The sequence below is a fragment of the Nerophis lumbriciformis genome, linkage group LG03 (genome assembly GCF_033978685.3).
Source record: "Nerophis lumbriciformis linkage group LG03, RoL_Nlum_v2.1, whole genome shotgun sequence".
Taxonomy (NCBI): Eukaryota; Metazoa; Chordata; class Actinopteri; order Syngnathiformes; family Syngnathidae; genus Nerophis; species Nerophis lumbriciformis.
Window position 1 is genome coordinate 42134235 of NC_084550.2, and position 18717 is coordinate 42152951.

The 18717-nt window shown below is 43.6% G+C and overlaps 1 protein-coding gene across 2 annotated transcripts in view; it reads left to right on the forward strand.

The window, feature by feature from the left end:
* Positions 1-1777: 1777 nt before the first annotated feature.
* soat2 (sterol O-acyltransferase 2) overlaps positions 1778-18717 on the forward strand; it is a 127116-nt gene continuing 110176 nt past the window's right edge. The window contains exon 1 of one of the 2 annotated variants that reach the window (XM_061937765.1): positions 1778-1934. The gene's annotated coding sequence lies outside the window, so the exon portion shown is untranslated. The remainder of the gene's footprint in view (positions 1935-18717) is intronic. The other variant, XM_061937766.2, reaches the window with a different exon arrangement.

Here is an 18717-nt window from a genome sequence, read left to right on the forward strand (position 1 = left end):
TGCCTTCCACGCTGAGCAGGGAGATGGTGCGGAACTGCGTGATGTCACTTGCATTCTCCTCTTTTGGTATCCAGACACCCTCTGCATGGCGCCACTGCTTGGCTGCCTTCCCCCTCCGCCATACTACCCTGATGAGTCTCCACAGCCTCTCCAGGAGTCTCGGGCAATGCTTGTAGACTTTGTATGGCACTCCACTCGGGCCTGGGGCTGCGCTGGTCCTTGCGGCTCGGACGGTGTCCCTGACTTCTGCCAAGGTGGGCTCTTTGATGTTAAACTGAAAGGAGGGTTCTGATGGTGTGGGTAGCCCTCTGCAGGGGGGCAGAACTTCTTCTCTCCTACTGTCGCTGTATGTGTTACTGAGGTGCTGATTGATCTCCTCTTCAGAGCAGAGAAGAGTCCCGCTCCGCTTCTGCCCCAGCAGCTGTTTCGTAAATCCAAAAGGGTTTGCTATGAAGGCAGTGCGCTTGCGCGCCCTCTCTCTGCCCCTTCTCCTATGTCCCTCAGCACATCGGAGAGAGATGAGCTTCTGCTTCAGGATGTCCCTGAGCTCTGACAGGGCTGGTCTTTCCTCCTCACTCGCCCTCTTATACTGATGTTTTAAGGCCTTCAGTTCTTTCCTGAGCTGGGCGATCTTGGTCTCCCGCCGGTTTGGCCTGGCGATGTTCTGAGCCTTGGGTTGTTTAATGCTAAATCTCTCAGCACCCATGCTGATGATCAGTGTACTCATCAGCTGCAGTCGCCGATCAACTTCCCCTCTGCATGCTGCATCAAGGGTAGCATCAACATCCTCGTCAAACTGTCGCCATTCAGATTCCTTGTTTGCAGCAGGCCATAAGACCCGGCGCTGTTCAGATGGTTTGCCGGGTACAGCATGTTGAGCATGGAGGTTCTGGACACTGTCGGGTGACTCCGGTTCCTGCTCCTCCTCCGTCTCACCAGGGTCAGTACTAGGCACTGGCTCTGTGCGTTGCTCAGCTTGCTTTCTCCTTATGCAGCCCATCCTGGTCTGGTGGATCCTCAGGCCTCTCAGGTTCTTACAGACCTTGCCACAAAAACAAGTTGCTGTCGTTGTCGATAATCCGTCGCGTATGTCTGGTACCATAAGATCCGTCAGTTTGGGGTGCTCATCCTCCCCCCCTCTCGGGCACCCCTGGGGGTATCTTTCTTTAGGGCTTTCTGTAGCGTTTTGTGGGTGCTCCCTCACGGGAGCTGCAGTGCAGGGTGCTAACCTTTACTGCCCCGTTGCCGTCTCTCCGACATAAATAATACAAAACAATAATAATAATAATAATAATAATAATACATTTTATTTATAAGGCGCCTTTCTGGGCACTCAAGGACACCGTAGAAAATCACAACAATAAAATCAAATTGGATAAAAACAACAACAACAACAAAGAGAAAAGAAAAGATGATTACAATGAATAAGAAGTCAGGAATAGGTGTGTTTTGAGTCTTGATTTGAAGAGGGATATTGAATCTAAGTTGCGAAGGTCTGGTGGTAAAGAGTTCCAACATAAACATAACATAAATAATTAATTCACGTAATTATGTGGCAATGTGTGTCACAAACGTGTATTTTGCACATGTTAGCTCTGGGAAAAATGAAAAATGTTGTACACCATTTAAATGTGTTTTTTTCCAATGAATATTGGAAAATGTGTTGGCAGAAAAAACAGGCTGTTTTTCTATGAAAACATGATGCAATAACTCTTCTCCTGAGCAAACCAAAACAAGTGTGACGCTCTTCTGGCCTGCCTTATGACCTCATGCCACCACAGCACAGAGGGAGGAGGGATGGAGAGGCCAAAAGGGCAAAGTGCAATCTCGTCGCTTAGAAAAGAAACACTTTGAGTGTGCAAACACGCTCCAGTACTGTTAGCTCTCTGCAGGAAGCATCACTCACTCTGAAGACTTGGGACTCTCAGGACTGTGTGAGTACCATCACCTTTTATGATGATGCTTTACAAATTAAAGACTGTGTGAAAGGGTTGTACGGCATACCAGTATTAGTATAGTACCGCGATACTAATGAATCATTTTTGGTACTATACCGCCTCTGAAAAGTACCGGTCTCACCCCCCACGGCGCCCGCGTCAAAGTCCCGTCGTGACATTGCTGGTTTTACGAGCAGACGAGCATGTTCGGCGGCACACACACACACAGAGTACTTACAAGCAGACATAGTGTGTAGACAGAAAAGGGAGAACAGACGCATTTTGGCTTAAAAAGTAAAGATAAAGGTGAAGTTATAACACTGAAACACCGTCAGGAAGAGGTGCTTTAAGACATGGCTAACTAGCTAGCGGCTAACGTCCATCCGCCGTCGGCAGTGTTTTAGCGACTTTTAAATCACTAATCCTGGTCTCCATGGCGACAAATAAAGTACGTTTCTTACAAGTATCATCCCTGCAGGACGAGGAATAGCTAAATGTTGCTTCACTACACACCGTAGCTCACCGGCGTCACAATGTAAAAAAATGCTATTGGTGGATCTACACCTAAAATCCACTGTAATGATATCAAGTACAGGCACGTATCTAGTCGATACTACTATTATTACGTCAATATTTTTTGGCATCACATCATCTTTCATTTTTATAAAATGTATATTATGTTTATAAACTCAGGAAATATGTTCCTGGACCCATGAGGACTTTGAATATGACCAATGTATGATCCTGTAACTACTTGGTATCGGATTGATACCCAAATTTGTGGTATCGTCCAAAACTAATGTAAAGTATCAAACAAGAGAAGAATAAGTGATGATTACATTTTAACAGAAGTGTAGACAGAACATGTTAAAAGAGAAAGTAAGCAGATATTAACAGTAAATGAACAAGTAGATTAATCATTATTTTTCTACCACTTGTCTTTAATAATGTTGACAAAATAATAGTTAGATAAATGACACAATATGTTACTGCATATGTCAGCAGCTAAATTAGGAGCCTTTGTTTGTTTACTTACTACTAAAAGACATGTTGTCTAGTATGTTCACTATTTTATCCCATATTTGAGTCCTTTTTCATAGTTTTTTATTGATATGTTTATTTAATTTTACCTTCCACAAACAAAATCTTTTTGCCATAAAATCTGTTTTGAAGAGAAATTTCCCCTATTTTGAAATGAGAGTGTTGACGTATACAGTATGTATGTATGTATGTATGTATGTACAGTATGTATGTCCATCCATCCATTCATCTTCTTCCGCTTATCCGAGGTCGGGTCGCGGGGGCAGCAGCCTAAGCAGGGAAGCCCAGACTTCCCTCTCCCCAGCCACTTCGTCCAGCTCTTCCTGTGGGACCCCGAGGCGTTCCCAGGCCAGCCGGGAGACATAGTCTTCCCAACGTGTCCTGGGTCTTCCCCGCGGCCTCCTACCGGTCGGACGTGCCCTAAACACCTCCCTAGTGAGGCGTTCGGGTGGCATCCTGACCAGATGCCCGAACCACCTCAACTGGCTCCTCTCCATGTGGAGGAGCAGCGGCTTTACTTTGAGCTCCCCCCGAATGACAGAGCTTCTCACCCTCTCTCTAAGGGAGAGCCCCGCCACTCGGCGGAGGGAAACTCATTTTGGCCGCTTGTACCCGTGATCTTGTCCTTTCGGTCATGACCCAAAGCTCATGACCATAGGTGAGGATGGAAACGTAGATCGACCGGTAAATTGAGAGCTTTGCCTTCCGGCTCAGCTCCTTCTTCACCACAACAGACCGATACAGCGTCCGCATTACTGAAGACGCCGCACCGATCCGCCTGTCGATCTCACGATTCACTCTTCCCTCACTCGTGAACAAGACTCCGAGGTACTTAAACTCCTCCACTTGGGGCAAGATCTCCTCCCCAACCCGGAGATGGCACTCCACCCTTTTCCGGGCGAGGACCATGGACTCGGACTTGGAGGTGCTGATTCTCATCCCAGTCGCTTCACACTCAGCTGCGAACTGATCCAGTGAGAGCTGAAGATCCTGGCCAGATGAAGCCATCAGGACCACATCATCTGCAAAAAGCAGAGACCTAATCATGCAGCCACCAAACCAGATCCCCTCAACGCCTTGACTGCGCCTAGAAATTCTGTCCATAAAAGTTATGAACAGAATCGGTGACAAAGGGCAGCCTTGGCGGAGTCCAACCCTCACTGGAAACGTGTCCGACTTACTACCGGCAATGCGGACCAAGCTCTGGCACTGATCATACAGGGAGCGGACAGCCACAATCAGACAGTCCGATACCCCATACTCTCTGAGCACTCCCCACAGGACTTCCCGAGGGACACGGTCGAATGCTTTTTCCAAGTCCACAAAACACATGTAGACTGGTTGGGCAAACTCCCATGCACCCTCAAGGGCCCTGCCGAGAGTATAGAGCTGGTCCACAGTTCCACGACCAGGACGAAAACCACACTGTTCCTCCTGAATCCGAGGTTCGACTATCCGGCGTAGCCTCCTCTCCAGTACACCTGAATAGACCTTACCGGGAAGGCTGAGGAGTGTGATCCCACGATAGTTAGAACACACCCTCCGGTTCCCCTTCTTAAAGAGAGGAACCACCACCCCGGTCTGCCAATCCAGTGGTACCGCCCCCGATGCTGCAGAGTCTTGTCAACCAAGACAGCCCCACAGCATCCAGGGCCTTAAGAAACTCCGGGCGGATCTCATCTACCCCCGGGGCCTTCCCACCGAGGAACTTTTTAACTACCTCAGCCCCAGAAATAGGAGAGCCCACCACAGGCTCCCCAGGCACTGCTTCCTCATAGGAAGACGTGTTGGTGGGATTGAGGAGGTCTTCGAAGTATTCCCTCCATCGATCCACAACATCCGCAGTCGAGGTCAGCAGAACACCATCCTCACCATACACGGTGTTGATAGTGCACTGCTTCCCCTTCCTGAGGCGGCGGATGGTGGTCCAGAATTGCTTCGAAGCCGTCCGGAAGTCGTTTTCCATGGCCTCACCAAACTCCTCCCATGTCCGAGTTTTTGCCTCTGCGACCGCTGAAGCCGCACACCGCTTGGCCTGTCGGTACCTGTCCGCTGCCTCAGGAGTCCTATGAGCCAAAAGAACCCGATAGGACTCCTTCTTCAGCTTGACGGCATCCCTCACCGCCGGTGTCCACCAACGGGTTCTAGGATTACCGCCACGACAAGCACCAACTACCAGCCGCCTCGACAATAGAGGCGGCTGATTTCAATGTCCAGCACCTCCCTCGTGACATGTTCAAAGTTCTTCCGGAGGTGGGAATTGAAACTCTCTCTGACAGGAGACTCTGCCAGACGTTCCCAGCAAACCCTTACAATGCGTTTGGGCCTGCCAGGTCTATCCAGCATCCTCCCCCACCATCGCAGCCAACTCACCACCAGGTGGTGATCGGTAGAAAGCTCCACCCCTCTCTTCACCCGAGTGTCCAAAACATGAGGTCGCAAATCCGATGACACAACTACAAAGTCGATCATGGAACTGCGGCCTAGGGTGTCCTGGTGCCAAGTGCACATATGGACACCCTTATGTTTGAACATGGTGTTCGTTATGGACAATCTGTGACGGGCACAAAAGTCCAATAACAAAACACCGCTCGGGTTCAGAGCCCGGGCAGCCATTCTTCCCAATCACGCCTCTCCAGGTTTCACTGTCGCTGCCAACATGAGCATTGAAGGCCCCCAGTAGAACGAGGGAATCACCCGGGGAGCACTCTCAAGTACTCCCTCGAGTGAATCCAAAAAGGGTGGGTACTCTGAGCTGCGGTTTGGCGGGTAAGCGCAAACCACAGTCAGGACCCGTTCCCCCACCCGAAGGCGGAGGGAAGCTACCCTCTCGTCCACCGGGTTGAACTCCAACGTACAGGCTCTGAGCCGGGGGGGCAACAAGAATTGCCACCCCAGCCCGTCGCCTCTCACTGCCGGCAACGCCAGAGTGGAAGAGAGTCCATCCCCTCTCGAGAGAACTGGTTCCAGAGCCCTTGCTGTGCGTCGAAGTGAGTCCGACTATATCTAGTCGGAACTTCTCCACCTCGCGCACTAGCTCAGGCTCCTTCCCCTCCAGCGAGGTGACGTTCCACGTCCCAAGAGCTAGCTTCTGTAGCCGAGGATCGGACCGCCAAGTGCCCTGCCCTCGGCTGCCGCCCAGCTCACATCGCACCCGACCTCTATGACCCCTGCTATGGGTGGTGAGCCCATTGGAGGGGGGACCCACGTTGCCTCTTCGGGCTGTGCCCGGCCGGGCCCCATGGGATCACCAGTCGCTCGCCATCGTGCCCCACCTCCGGGCCTGGCTCCAGAGGGGGGCCCCGGTGTTCCGCGTCCGGGCAAGGGAAATCTGGGTTCCTTAATCGTTTTCTTTATAGAGATCTTCGAGCTGCTCTTTGTCTGATCCCTCACCTAGGACCAGTTTGTCTTGGGAGACCCTACCAGGGGGCATCAAGCCCCCGGACAACATAGCTCCTAGGATCATTGGGACACGCAAACTCCTCTACCACGTTAAGGTGGCAGCTCAGAGAGGAGTATGTATGTATATATATATAAAGTACATATATAAAAACCGTAAAATAAAAATGTTGCAAGACACCGTACAAACGTATATATAAATATGTATGCATGTATGTATGTATGTATGTCTATATATACGTGTATATATGTATATATACATATACACACACACACACACACACACACACACACACATATATATATATATATATATATATATATATATATATATATATATATATATATATATACATATATATATATATATATATATATATTACACTCTGTGTGTGTGTGTACACATGTAACTCTATATATAAAGTACATATATAGATATATGTGTATGTGTGTATATAAATATGTATGTTTATATATATATATATATATATATACACACTGTGTGTGTACACATGTAACTCTATATATAAAGTACATATATATATATATATGTGTGTGTATGTGTATATATAAGTATGTATGTGTGTGTATATGTATATATATATATATATATATATATATATATATATATACATATATATATATATATATATATACATATATATATATATAGGACTGCAATAAGAAACATATGTTTAATGTACCCTAAGATTTTTTGTTAAAATAAAGCCAATAATCAAATTTTTTGCGGTCCTTTTTATTTAGAAAAGTACCAAAAAGTACTGAAAATTACCAAAAAAACATTGGTACTAGTACCAAAATATTGGTATCGTTACAACACTACACTGTACTGGATCAGCTTTGCGTGTGCTATCAGGTTTGCATGTGTTTTAACTAGTTCCACAGCAGTTTCTATCCTGTTCTTACCTTATCTCATTGATCTCATCTCATACTGTATGTGTGTTGATGTGTGCGTACACATGAAAAACATAACAAATACGTGAACATAACAATGAACAGAGTTGTACTTTTTAGATGTCAGGGCCCTATGCAATATGTACACATATTCTTAATATAGTATACATTTTAACTGACCTTTATTTGACTATGTTTGTCTTTTTGTAGGTGGCTAAAATACGCGGTGCTGCTGACCGCCGTCTAACGTTACGTTACTGTGTGTGATACATTGACTAACGTAATGTTACTGTGTGTGATACATTGACTAACGTTACGTTACTGTGTGTGATACATTGACTAACGTAACGTTATGTGTAGGTACCTCATGCAACCCTGCTTAAAAAAAATCACTGCACCGAACTGCAGTGGACGCAACAGATTGCCGTGTTTGCAACAACGTTATAACCATAGACATCTTATAAGTAGACGCAGCATTGGTTGCTGTGACGTGAGCAATTTGGCCGCCATCTTGAAGTGGTGATGAGGAGCCGGTGAGCAACCTAAACTGACAGTTGACAGGTAGAAAACAAAGATGCCGGGCTGATGTTAAGCGTTTTCCTGCTCAAATGAGCGGACTGTTGAAAATAGGAATCGGGGGATTACTTTTCACAAGTAAGATTTAACATTAACGTACTATTGGTTGTATTTTATGAAAATAATATTACCACAGAGTTGAGAAGGAGCAAAGATCTTCAATATTTGTATGTGAAAATCACAAATAAATCTCCTAGGGGAGGATGGCGCCCTACAAACTTTCAGCCCCACCTAAAACAAAATTCACCAGCCGCCACTGATTATGATGCATTCTCATTTTAGGCAAAGTATAAGACAATACTTTCTTAACAGTATAATTGTAACCAGGAATAAGTCTTCAAGTAACAATATTCAAATACTAACATTGTTAGGTAAAACAGAATTTGGTTTTATTCGGAATCCAGTGAAAAAAGATTGGTGGTTTTAGCTGATATAAAGACTTTCAGGTGTTTATATATGTTTAAGTATTTGGCAGACGCTTTTATCCAAAGCGACTTACATAAAAAAATACACATAAAACAATCACTGCAAACATTATCATTTAAGGGAAGAATGTAATAGAAAATATCAATACAAAGTGTCAAGACAGAATAAACTCTCTGCTGCTGAAGCAACAGAGATACAGTCTATAGGTCCCTAAGATATATAGATATCTAATGTATTCATACATTGTTTATGTAGGATATACGCATGTATATATAACCTAATCATATTGTTTCTTCACCTTAAAAATGGTTTACCGTTTTTGTCCCCCTTCTCTGGGATTATATTCCCAGTTTTGATCTCGGACGTTTGGTCACTTATAGCGTATAAGAATATTATATTACTGTGAAGCAAACTATGAATAATAAAACACGCCAAAACATGTGTCTGTTATCATAGCTACACGTATGACAAAAAAGGGGGTGAACATCAGTGGTATTCAGTGAGGTAAGATGAATTAAATGCGCTGACAGTTCATTGCTCCTGCCAAATGAATTGCACTGAGTGGAGCGGATCACCACTCCAAGATGGCGGCCACGCGTCTCGTCTGCGCCAGTAGGCAGTAGCGCTCCATGTTGCGTCTACTTATAAGATGTCTATGGTTATAACGTTAGCAGTGAGTTTACAGCCTCACTGATTTAACTACACAGCAAATAAAAGTCACGTTACTTAGCCAATAAACGTTATCTTACATTCAAAACTTACCCTTCTTTGTGCAACTTCAAATATCGAACGAAGTTGGAAGATGTTGTGTCTCCGTCTGTAATATTCGAACTGCGTGTTTTGCATACGACAATTCGTTTTTTGTTGACTAAGTCCTAGTTTTTATACCCGAACGAAACCAACTTTAACATAATTGTTTCTCACTGGCACCTTGTTGGACAACTCTTGTTCATTGGTTGTACTGCAATTTGATTGGATGAATGCTGTGTGATGAAAACAACGTAGATCTAATTTGATTGGCTGTTGTACTGAGAGCACACCAGCTGACAGGAACAACATGCTGATCGACGCAGACAAAGAAAATGAAAAATACAGAGCGCTCCCAAATAACTTTTTTAGCTTTGGATTTTGGGGAAAGTGGCAAGTCATGTCAAGTCAAAAGGCTCAAGTCCAAGTGAAGTCACAAGTCATTGATGTTAAAGTCTAAGTCGAGTTGCAAGTCTCTTTACATTTTGTCAAGTCGAGTCTAAAGTCATCAAATTCATGACTCGAGTCTGACTCGAGTCCAAGTCATGTGACTCGAGTCCACACCTCTGGTTTTAGTAACTGCAAACCTTTAGTAAATCAGGCCAGAAGTGTCTTAATTGCGTTGTGTAAAAACATCATTCTTAAAGCCAATAATGCCAATTCTTTTGGGGGTCCCCTTTATTTAGAAAAGTACCGAAAAGTACAGAAAAGTATCGAAATAATTTTGGTAACGGAACCAAAATATTGGTATCGGGGCAACACTATTATATACACACAATATATAATAATCAGAAATGAAGTGTGTGAACTAATCCAAAAGTGTATGGTGTGTGACTATCCATCCATCCATCCATCCATCTTCTTCCGCTTATCCGAGGTCGGGTCGCGGGGGCAGCAGCTTTAGCAGGGAAGCCCAGACTTCCCTCTCCCCAGCCACTTCGTCCAGCTCCTCCCGGGGGATCCCGAGGCGTTCCCAGGCCAGCCGGGAGAGATAGTCTTCCCAGCGTGTCCTGGGTCTTCCCCGTGGCCTCCTACCGGTCGGACGTGCCCGAAACACCTTCCTAGGGAGGCGTTCGGGTGGCATCCTGACCAGATGCCCGAACCACCTCATCTGGCTCCTCTCGATGTGGAGGAGCAGCGGCTTTACTTTGAGCTCCCCCCGAATGACAGAGCTTCTCACCCTATCTCTAAGGGAGAGCCCCGCCACTCGGCGGAGGAAACTCATTTCGGCCGCTTGTACCCGTGATCTTGTCCTTTCGGTCATGACCATAGATGAGGATGGGAACGTAGATCGACCGGTAAATCGAGAGCTTTGCCTTCGGGCTCAGCTCCTTCTTCACCACAACGGATCGATACAGCGTCCGCATTACTGAAGACGCCGCACCGATCCGCCTGTCGATCTCACGATCCACTCTTCCCCCACTCGTGAACAAGACTCCGAGGTACTTGAACTCCTCCACTTGGGGGAAAGATCTCCTCCCCAACCCGGAGATGGCACTCCACCCTTTTCCGGGAGAGAACCATGGACTCGGACTTGGAGGTGCTGATTCCCATCCCAGTCGCTTCACACTCGGCTGCGAACCGATCCAGTGAGAGCTGAAGATCTTGGCCGGAGGAAGCCATCAGGACCACATCATCTGCCAATAGCAGAGACCTAATCCTGCAGCCACCAAACCAGATACCCTCAACGCCCTGACTGCGCCTAGAAATTCTGTCCATAAAGGTTATGAACAGAATCGGTGACAAAGGGCAGCCTTGGCGGAGTCCAACCCTCACTGGAAACGTGTCCGACTTACTGCCGGCAATGCGGACCAAGCTCTGACACTGATTATACAGGGAGCGAACTGCCACAATAAGACAGTCCGCTACCCCATACTCTCTGAGCACTCCCCACAGGACTTCCCGGGGTACACGGTCGAATGCCTTCTCCAAGTCCACAAAGCACATGTAGACTGGTTGGGCAAACTCCCATGCACCCTCAAGGACCCTGCCGAGAGTATAGAGCTGGTCCACAGTGGGCTCTCCTATTTCTGGGGCTGAGGTTGCCGAGGTAGTTAAAAAGCTCCTCGGTGGCAAGGCCCCGGGGGTGGATGAGATCCGCCCGGAGTTTCTTAAGGCTCTGGATGTTGTGGGGCTGTCTTGGTTGACAAGACTCTGCAACATCGCGTGGACATCGGGGGCGGTACCTCTGGATTGGCAGACCAGGGTGGTGGTTCCTCTCTTTAAGAAGGGGAACCGGAGGGTGTGTTCCAACTATCGTGGGATCACACTCCTCAGCCTTCCCGGTAAGGTCTATTCAGGTGTACTGGAGAGGAGGCTACGCCGGATAGTCGAACCTCGGATTCAGGAGGAACAGTGTGGTTTTCGTCCTGGTCGTGGTGTGTGACTATGTGTGGGAATTAATTGCTGATTGTTGCGCGAGAGGCGAAGTCCAATAGGGGCAGGGCAGGCACGTAGGTCCGTGAGATAGGCAGGAAGTCGGCGGCGATAGAGAGGCGTCAAAGGTCCGTGTCCAGGCGGGAGGTCGAGACCCCAGAGGCAGTCAGGGAAGCAGAGGGAACGCAGGGAGACGGGACGCACAGCTTGCGACGTAGGAACTGAGGTCTGCTGTCGGAACGACAAGGAGGACAAGAGACGATAAACACGACGGGGGGAGAAAACACAAAGAGTGTGCATAGAGCTGACGTGTCGGCTTACTGTACTGAACAGGTAGCTACGTTCTGGCCCGGGATAGCAGGTTGTGCAGGCTTACGAAGGCAGGTCCTCTGATCAGTGACAGGTGCGCTGATTGCTGGCGACTGATTGCGGCCTGGCGCGCTCCCGAAGATGCGCCCAGCGCAGCGCACACATGAATGCGCACTGGTGTGCGCTCGGGCCGTGACAGATACTTTACAGACTAAAGACTGTTTGAGTACATCACCATTTATGATGATACATTACAAACTTTACAAACCTGCTCAGTGGCCTTGCGGTTCGAGTGTCCGCCCTGAGATCGGTAGGTCGTGAGTTCAAACCCCGGCCGAGTCATACCAAAGACTATAAAAAAAAATGGGACCCATTACCTCCCTGCTTGGCACTCAGGGTTGGAATTGGGGGTTAAATCACCAAAAATTATAAACGAGCACGGCCATCGCTGCTGCTCACTGCTCCCCTCACCTCCCAGGGGGTGAACAAGGGGATGGGTCAAATGCAGAGGACAAATTTCACCACAACTAGTGTGTGTGTGACTATCATTGCTACTTTAACTTTAACTTAACTTGAACTAAAGACTGTGTGAGTACCATCACCATTTATGATGATTAGAGATGTCCGATATTATCGGCCGATAAATGCATTAAAATGTAATATCGGAAATTATCGGTATCGTTTTTGTTTTTTTTGTTTGTTTTTTTGTTTCTTTTGTGTTTTTTTATTAAATCAACATAAAAAAAAAAAGATACACCTACAATTAGTGCACCAACCCAAAAAAACTTCCTCCCCCATTTACACTCATTCACACTCATTCACACAAAAGGGTTGTTTCTTTCTGTTATCAATATTCTGGTTCCTATATTATATATCAATATATATCAATACAGTCTGCAAGGGATACAGTCTGTAAGCACACATGATTGTGCGTACTGCTGGTCCACTAATAGTACTAACCTTTAACAGTTAATTTTACTCCTTTTCATTAATTACTAGTTTCTATGTAACTGTTTTTATATTGTTTTACTTTCTTTTTTATTCAAGAAATTGTTTTTAATTAATTTATCTTATTTTATCTTTTTTTTTTTAAAGTACCTTTTCTTCACCATACCTGGTTGTCGAAATTAGGCATAATAATGTGTTAATTCCACGACTGTATATATCGGTTGATATCGGTATTGGTTGATATCGGTGAGTGAATTATATTTATATAGCGCTTTTCTCTAGTGACTCAAAGCGCTTTACATAGTGAAAACCCAATATCTAAGTTACATTTAAACCAGTGTGGGTGGCACTGGGAGCAGGTGGGTAAAGTGTCTTGCCCAAGGACACAACGGCAGTAACTAGGATGGCGGATGCGGGGATCGAACCTGCAACCCTCAAGTTGCTACCAAACGAGCTATACCGTCCCGGTTGATAACGGTATCAGTAATTAAAGAGTTGGACAATATCGGATATCGGCAAAAAGCCATTATCGGACATCCCTAATGATGATGCTTTACAAACACATACATGAAATCCAACTATCGTTAATTCAAATGCAGACTCAAATCCAATGATCTATGAATGAAATTAATGATACCTTGCTGCTGTCAACTCATTGATTGTGTCTGCATGGCACGCAATGAATCACATTGATTTTAAAAATTGAGCGTGCCTAGTAGGTCCGCGGCCTTAATCTATGCCCTATTTGAACATGTCACACAGAAATGAGCATGTTGTTGTTGGAGGACGACACTTACAGCTTTTCAATTCTTAGCTGACGTTTGGATTGCACAATTTAATCATCATGTGCTATTTCACAGCCTTATAAACTCATTTTTATTTGCAAAACACTTCATCGGGTCCATAGGCGCCGATCTACATTTCTGCCAGTGGGTGCTCGGTGTGTGTGTATTGGTGTTGTCCCGATACCAATATTTTGGTACCGGTACCAAAAGTATTTCGGTACTTTTCGGTACTTTTCTAAATAAAGGGAACCACAAAAAATGTAATTATTGGCTTTATTCGAACAAAATAATCTTAGGGTGCATTAAACATATGTTTCTTATTGCAGTTAAGTCCTTAAATAAAATAGTGAACATACTGAACAACTTGTCTTTTAGTTCTAAGTAAACAAACAAAGGCTCCTAATTAGTCTGCTGACGTATGCAGTAACATATTGTGTCATTTATCTACCTATTATTTTGTCAACATTATGAGGGACAAGAAAATGAATTATTAATCTACTTGTTCATTTACTGTTAATATCTGCTTACTTTCTCTTTTGACATGTTCTTTCTACACTGCAAAAAGTCAGTGTTCAAAAACAAGGGAAAAAAATACAAAAATGAGGGGTATTTTACTTGAACTAAGCAAAATTATCTGCCAATAGAACAAGAAAATTTGGCTTGTCAAGACTTTCCAAAACAAGTAAAATTAGCTATGCTCAATGAACCCCAAAATACCTTAAAATAAGTATATTCTCACTAATAACAATTGCACTTTTCTTGATAGAAAAACATAATATGAGACCTTTTTTCTCAATATGTTGAAAAATATTCTTAAATGAAGTAAATGCTAGTGCCATTATGTTGACATAATGATATGCGCTCGGCATTACATTTCTTGAAACCAGCAAACTTACACTAAAAACTTGTTTATTGTTCTTAATGGAAAGTCAACAAGGCAACCGCTTGTTACTCTCGGGGTCTCCTCGCTGCTCAGGCAAATCATATTGTCTAAAAATGCATTTTTCCATCGATAACATGACATCATCGCGCCAAGTGCGTGCTCTTTCAGTCAATTAGTGTGCAAGGTATATATATATATATATATATATATATATATATATATATATATATATATATATATATATATATATTTTTTTTTTTTTTTTACAGCTCGGCCCCCGGACAATTTTTTTTTATTGTAATTTTTCAAGAATTTATCTGAATGTGCATGAACTATTTCTGTTCAAAATTGTTTGAAATGTCACATGTTAAATGTTTAAATATTAACTGTCAGTTTACTGTACTGTGCCAACTGTACTACTATAGAGTACATCTTTTCTAATGTTTCATTGAAAATAGAACAGCAAAGTCCATTTGGCTGTCAATTGTGTCAAAGTCATGATGTTTTATTTCATGCTTGAAATAAGAAATTATTACTTTAAAAAAGCAGTTTTATAATTGTGAGTGTTGATGACACAGCTTTGCAACAGTTGATATTCTAGTTTCAAGCATGTTTTACTCAATATATGTCATCAAATCTCAGCTACAAGCTGTAATATCTTACTGAGATCATTTAGGAGCAAAACCCTTAAAATACACTCTAACATAACATCTGCTTAGTGAGAAGAATTATCTTATCAGACAGAAAATAAGCTTAGATTTCAGTTTTTGCAGTGTACACTTCTGTTAAAATGTAATAATCACTTATTCTTCTGTTGTTTGATACTTTACATTAGTTTTGGATGATACCACAATATTGATCCGATACCAAGTAGTTACAGGATCATATATTGGTCATATTCAAAGTCCTCATGTGTCCAGGGACATATTTTCTGAGTTTATAAACATATTATGCATTTAAAAAACCGAAATAAGACTTTGTGATGTTCAAAAATATCAATGTAATCAAAGTTGTATCGACTAGATACGCTATTGTACGTGGTGTCATTACAGTGGATGTTAGGTGTAGATCCACCAATGGCGTTTGTTTATATTGTAGCGTCCCGGAAGAGTTGGTGCTGCAGGGAATTCTGAGAATTTTTTGTGTAGTGTTTATGTTGTGTTGCGGTGCAAATATTCTGCCAAAATGTGTTTGTCGTTGTTGTTTAGTGTGGTTTCACTGTATGGCACATATTTATGACAGTGTTGTTTAGTGTGGTTTCACCATATGGCACATGTTTATGACAGTGTTGTTTAGTGTGGTTTCACTGTATGGCACATATTTATGACAGTGTTGTTTAGTGTAGTTTCACTGTGTGGCACATGTTTATGACAGTGTTGTTTAGTGTAGTTTCACTATATGGCACATGTTTGTGACAGTGTTGTTTAGTGTGGTTTCACTATATGGCACATATTTATGACAGTGTTGTTTAGTGTGGTTTCACTATATGGTACATATTTATGACAGTGTTGGCATTGTTCATACTGCCGCCCTTAGTGTGACATGTATGGCGATTGAGTAAGTATGCGCTTCATTCGTTCGTGGGCAGTGTCTTCAAAGTCAAGATGATTGTGTCATTAGTTCATTATCGGGCACAATAAAGCCTTGGTTAGATTTAGTTCATTATAGACTATATGATTTGTGACTCTTTTATTATAAGAAACGGACCAAACACGCCACTAAATTAAAAACAGGATTGTTTTTTTTTATTATTATGTACAAGAATGATACTTGCCGACAATCCCACGTGGGTGCTCGGGATCGGCGCCAATGATCGGGTGCATGAAAGGCAAGAGTGCAATGATAATAATTAGGGGTGACGTGTCCTGATCCGATATTGATATCAGATATCGGTACGATATCAGCAAAAAAACAAGTGCTGGATTGCACCGGCTAAATTATCTGCTATAATTGCTTTGTTGCAGCAGTCGTGCAGCATGTTTACTTGTACAAAAGTTGGACAGCCAGTAAACATCTAAATGTCTTCCAATTAGCACACAAGGTTGGTCTTTTCTTCTATTTTAGCCAAGTCATTTACAAAAGGTAAACATGCCATAAAGCAGTGTTTTTCAACCTTTTTTGCGTTGAAAAAATGCGGATGCACACCACCAACAGAAATCATTAAAAAACTAAACTCAGTTGACAGTAAAAAGTCGTTGTTGCAATTGTTGGATATGACTTTAAACCATAACCAAGCCTGCATCACTATAGGTCTTGTCTCAAAGTAGGTGTACTGTCACCACCTGTCACATCACGCCATGACTTTCTTTGACTTTGTTGCTCTTTTCCTGTGTGTAGTGTTTTAGTTCTTGTCTTGTGCTCCTATTTTGGTGGCTTTTTCTCTTTTTTCGGTATTTTCCTGTAGCAGTTTCATGTCTTCCTTTGAGCGATATTTCCCGCATCTACTTTGTTTTAGCAATCAAGAATATTTCAGTTGTTTTTATCCTTCTTTGTGGGGACATTGTTGATTGTCATGTCATGCTCGGATGTACATTGTGGACGCCATCTTTGCTCCACAGTAAGTTTTTGCTGTCGTCCAGCATTCTGTTTTTGTTTACTTTGTAGCCAGTTCAGTTTTAGTCTTGTTCTGTACAGCCTTCCCTAAGCTTCAATGCCTTTTCTTAGGGGCACTCGCCTTTTGTTTATTTTTGGTTTAAGCATTAGACACCTTTTTACCTGCACCCTGCCTCCCGCTGTTTCCGACATCTACAAAGCAATTAGCTACCGGCTGCCACCTACTGATATGGAAGAATATTACACGGTTACTCTGCCGAGCTCTAGACAGCACCGACACTCACCAACAACACATCATAGCTCGGTTGGTAGAGTGGCTGTGCCAGCAGCTTGAGGGTTTCAGGTTCGAATCCCGCTTCTGCCATCCTAGTCTCTGCCGTTGTGTCCTTGGGCAAGAAACTTTACCCACCTGCTCCCAGTGCCACCCACACTGGTTTAAATGTAACTTAGATATTGGGTTTCACTATGTAAAGCGCTCTGAGTCACTAGAGAAAAGCGCTATATAAATGTAATTCACTTCACTTCACTTTGCATCATTTGCAGACTATAATTACTGGTTTGCAAACAATATATTTAACCCAAATAGGTGAAATTAGATAATCTCCCACGGCACACCAGACTGTATCTGGTTGAAGAACACTGCTATAGGCTACTAGGAGTTAGCAGCTACACAACAGCTAAGCACACAAGCTGCAGTATATACTATGTTATTTAGATATACTGTACCTATGCTATTTGTGACCGACTTGATCCATCCATCCATCCATCCATCCATCCATCCAGCCATCCACATCATAATTAATTGAAACGATCATGGACTTGTTATCGTTCTAGTGGAACTCAGTGGGCTGAATCTGGGACCTCAGGTACAACATTTTGTGCCATCTCATGTGTGTCATGTGTGCTGGAAGGACAATAAAGTTCCCTGTATAGGGCTACGCAACCCGCGGCTCTTTAGTGCCACCCTGGTGGCTCCCTGGAGCATTTTTTTTTTTTTAAAGTATTGGAAATGGAAAAAGGTGGGGTGGAAATATGTTTTTGTTTGTTTTAGTATGTTTTTAGTTTGAGGACAAACATGTAGCTGAGATAGGCTCCAGCGCCCCCCGCGACCCCAAAAGGGAATAAGCGGTAGAAAATGGATGGATGGATGACACAAACCTTCGCAATTGTTAGAACGTCCACTATTTAACATGTCTGTGTGTATGCTTCACTGATGACAGTATTTGATGAACATCGTTTTGTCCTACTCATTTCGGCGGTTCTTGAACTCATCATAGTGATGCAACAGTTTGTTTACATGTGAAATCTTCCACTCCGTCTTTGTCTCATTTTGTCCACCAACAGTTTTATACTATGCGTGAATGCACAAAGGTGAGCTTTGTTGATGTTATTGACTTGTGTGGAGTGCAAATCAGGCATATTTGGTCAGTGCATGACTACAAGCTAATCAATGCTAACATGCTATTTAGGCTAGCTGTAAGTACATATTGCATCATTATGCCTCATTTGTAGGTATATATGAGCTCATTTAATATCCTTTACTTTTATCCTCTTTGTATTTAATTTATATTTGCATGTCTCATGACACACTATCTGTATGTAATATTGGCTGCATTTCTGATTGTTTGTGTGCCATGTTGTTCCAGACCACAGCAAACATTACCGAGCTTGCCAAAGATTGTAATAAATCTATTGAAAGAAGACGGCCTGCTGTTTCATTTAACTTGGACACACACATCTATACCTTTGACCATTAAAATCCAGTAATTTCCAGGAGTTATCTCACCTTCTGAGTAACCTTTGATTTACGAATGGTTTCTAA